This window comes from Asparagus officinalis, chromosome 7, assembly GCF_001876935.1.
Source record: "Asparagus officinalis chromosome 7, Aspof.V1, whole genome shotgun sequence".
NCBI lineage: Eukaryota > Viridiplantae > Streptophyta > Magnoliopsida > Asparagales > Asparagaceae > Asparagus > Asparagus officinalis.
This window is the reverse complement of record NC_033800.1, coordinates 112,214,327-112,218,726: the sequence shown is the minus strand read 5'-3', so window position 1 is coordinate 112,218,726 and position 4,400 is coordinate 112,214,327.

Here is a 4,400-nt window from a genome sequence, read left to right as displayed (position 1 = left end):
AATCTTCGAATGTAGGCCAGTCTGCCTTGCAAACCTTTGAGCTCTTTGAGATTCTTCGGAGGCGGCATGTCTTGGATAGCACGCACTTTTTCCGGGTCGAGAGAAATTCCCTTGGAGGTAACGATAAATCCCAGGAATTTTCCACTTGATACTCCGAGGAATGATTTTGTCGGGTTCATCTTCAATTGATGTGCTCGCATGATATCGAACATTGTCTTCAAGTCTGTAAGATGATCATCTTTGTGTTGGCTTTTTACCGCTATATCGTCAACATAGCACTCAATTTTCTTACGTAGGTGCTCGTGAAAGATGACATTCATTGCACGTTGATAAGTTGCACCCGCGTTTTTCAGGCCGAATGGCATCACTGTATAGCAATATACCCCCAGTGGTGTTCTAAAAGCGGTATGTTTTTCGTCTTCTGGGTGCATCTTGATCTGATTGTACCCGGAAAACCCGTCCATGAAAGACATCCTTTCATATCCACAGGTGTTATCGATCATGACGTCGGTGATAGGAAGCGGAAACTCATCTTTTGGACAAGCTGCGTTAAGATCGCGAAAGTCGATGCATATCCGGACCTTACCGTTTTTCTTGGGCACTGGAACGATGTTAGCCACCCAGTCGGGGTGTTGTTCTTCCCTAACAAAACCTGAGTCTATGAGCTTTTTAACTTCTGACTCAATTGATTCCATGATCTCTGGACGAAACCGACGTTGCTGTTGTTTAACAGGTTTGGCATCCGGATCGATGTTGAGACGATGCATGGCCACTTTTGGGTCAAGACCAGGCATGTCTTCATATTCCAAGCAAAGACATCTATATATTCTCGGATGAGAGATATAAGATCTTCTTTTTCGGATGATAATAAGTCTTCGGCTATGAAAATAGGCTTGGGGTTAGATTCATCTCCCATGTTGACCTGAATCATTTTATCTTCAGTGGGTGGTTCGCGTTGTTCGAAGCGCATATCCCACAGGATGTTAAGACGTTTGATCCAAGGATCATCGGTTGATTCGACTATGTGACGCCCCTGGGTTCACACAAGGCTGCAGTCCGAGGTGAAACCTAGGATGTCAAACCTGCTATGCACCACACCGTGCAATAACATGTTTCACCATCACAAGAATGGTCGTGACGCAGGTAGTTACTGATTTCGTTTTCTGAGGCTGACGGGGTTGTGACGTAGCCCACGCCTCTTCCGGTTTTTTGATAGTAGTCCGGAGGTTTTCCTTCGGGAGTGAGAGACATCCGAATTGGTGTTCGCCTTCCTCTCCCGAAGTTTAAGCCCTGTTTTTCATTAAAGTTATATCTCATTCTTTTCATTAAATGTATAGCATTGGGTTCATGGTAATGAAATTGAGGGACACCATCATCTTCTTCCGAGCTTCCTCGTCGGAGTGGTGTGGGTTTAACTTTACCGAGACAGATTAGCTTTTGCCTTTTCTTTTTAGACGGTACTTCGAAGAAAGCCTTTTGTGCATCTTCTACTTCTTCATCGGAAGTGAAGGATGACTTAATTGGCAATGTGAGGCATGCTTCTACACGCAATGTATGCCATGAGCTGGTACCTGCGTTATGGTTATGCTCTATTTGTCCAACTTTAAAAGATTCATCCGACAAGTACGCCAAAATAAAATCTTCATTAATGCACCACTCGCCCTCACTCGGTACATTATTATTGTTCTTGACTGGACCAATTACATTAAAGTTCAACTCCCATGGACAATTCCCTTCAGGATCCGGTTCGACGTCTGCCTCATTACCACTGTCGACGTCTTCTTCCTCTTGTGACTCTGAGTAGAAGACTAAATCGGTGTGGAAGTTTTCCACCCCCTTGAAGGGGTATTTCTCCGCAATCAGAGTTTGAACTTCGTCTTCATCATTGACATACTTCATGACTTGATGCAATGTAGATGGGACAACGCGATTTGCGTGAATCCATGGTCGTCCTAATAACAGATTGTAGGATGTGTCCGCATCTATAATGTAACAAGCCACTTCGGATCTGAGATCTCCGATTTGACATCTGAGCTTGATCTTTCCCATAGGCCGAGTGCTGTTAGCATTGAATCCGAAGATGGTGGTTTGGGTAGCATGCAACCGGTGTAAGGGAATCCCTAAAACTTGCATGACTCTGTATGGCATGATGCTAAGTGTCGAGCCTGGGTCGACCTGAACGCGGCTGATTTCTGATGACCCGATATATCCTGTGTAATACAGGGGTCTGTCATGTTTATGTTTCACTTGCATATCTTCCTGAGTGAATGATATGCAGGGCAGGCTTCTGACTGCTTGTAAACACTGCAGACAGGATTGATCTTCAGATGCTTCGGGAATTGGAGTAACTTGGGTAATGAAGCTCTCCGTATTCTTCAAAGCTTCAATCAGAGCTTCTCTGGTGGCTTTGGACAACTTCAAGAGCTCGTAAAGGGTGATCCTGGCTGGTATGTTGGCCAACTGTGCCATCACATTAAATTGGTAAGGGGCATTTGTTTCGCCAAAATCTTGGTGAAGATTTTTGTTGAACCGGAGCTCTTGTTGCTTCCCTTTATCCACCGACTTCTTTGGCATAGAACCCCCAGTGTCTTGGGGCTGTTCTTCATCTTCTTGAGCGTTCTGGTCATAATTCCTCAAATAAGTCTTCCCCGACCGAGTACCCGGGTTACCTTCTGGGTATGCTGCTAGGACGATTCTCTCTTCTTCTGAGTCAGTGAGAGGTTCGAGATGGTCATTATTCTCATTAACAGAGAGGCTAATCATGTTGGATGACTTAGCCTTGCCTCTTTTCTGCTTGAACGAGGTGTTTGTCCATTGCTGATCTTCAATTAGGTCAGGATGGACCCACATGATCTCTCCCTTTGTAATAGTGAGGGGTACCAACCCCCTGCCCTTCTGATTGTGTAAGTCGGTGTTTTTCAAATGCATCTCCCCTTTATGGATGGGAATGACACCATCTGCAGCAGCTACAGGGGGGAAGTCACCGAACTGGACCGCAATCAGGTTAGTGGTTACAGTCTTTTGTTCCGGCTTCAGAGTAAGTACGTTGGCGTTCACCAAATTTTGCAAGATGTCTTTGAAGACATAGCACTTTCTAGTAGGATGTCCCAAGAACCTATGATAGCGACAGTAATTGGGATCATCTACCTTTCCTGCTTCATCTGGTTTTCTGATTTCAGGGAGCTGTAATTTATTGTTCTTCCGAAGTAGTTGGAACGGAGTGTTCACATGCTCTTCTTTGAACGAATACTGCTTGGGCGCTCTTTGCTGATTGGGTGTCTTGCCTTGCTTAGTAGGCGGTGGTACTTGCGTGTAGTCAGCTGCTAAAGTCTCTTTTCCCTTAGACCGCTGGGCATTGTTCTGATTGCGTTGCTGCTGCGGCTTGGGTTGTGGCTCTTCTTCAGCTTTGATCCGAGCTACAATCTCTTCAGCTTGCTCTCCTTGTGACACCAGTTGTCTCCAGGAGCAACATTCCGCTACCCCCATCTGAGCAAGGAGTTGGGTCTGCAAGTTGTGCCTGCAAGTTTCAATCAAGGTTGATTGGGTCATACCCGAGGGGCACCGCAATGCCATGCTGCGGAATCTCTCAATATAGGTCTTGATAGATTCTCCCTTCTTCTGCTTAGTGGCGAGAAGAGTCGGGACTGAGACCTCTGTGTCGTCTTCAAAGAATCTGGCCAAGAAAAGCCTTTCCAAATCTACCCATTTCTGAATAGATCCAGCAGGCAGTTTCATAAACCATTCAAAGGCGACACCTTTGAGGGTACCGATGAATAGCCGGGTCAGAATGGCGTCGTTTGACACTACATCTCCAGTTTGAGACTTAAAGTAGTAGATATGCTGATTTGGTGATCCTGTACCGTCAAAAGGTTGTAGCGTCGGGACCTTAAACTTTGGCGGATAGGGAGCTGTATCCCATTCTGCAGGGTAAGGTCGTATCACTCATTCCTCGCGAAGCTCGCTTCTGTTGGCTATCGCATTAAGGCGGGCTTCTAGCTCATCTACTTTGGTTGACTGAGGATATAGCTCTTTTTCCACCTCCTTCTCACCCTCAGAAGAGGATCCCAGGTTGTGAGTCTCACGATCTGAATGTTCGTGTACTTTTTGCTTTCCCTTTGATATTGTCTTTCGGGAAGATTCAGGTTTTTTGCCTTTTTCTGCCAGAACTTGGGCCAACATGTCCTTCAATTGGAGAAGTGTCTCCTGTTGCGCCTGGAGCATGACATGATGTTCGTCCACCCTTTTGGCTATGTCTTCGGGGTTTCCCGTCATGTAAACAGAAACTTTTTGTGCTCCAACAGAGCTTGAAGATTGAGATTCAGCTATTGCCGAATGTTCATCACTCGTCGTAATCCCTTTGGCTAACTTTTGATAATTAACCGGTCGTATAGCTCCGGTCC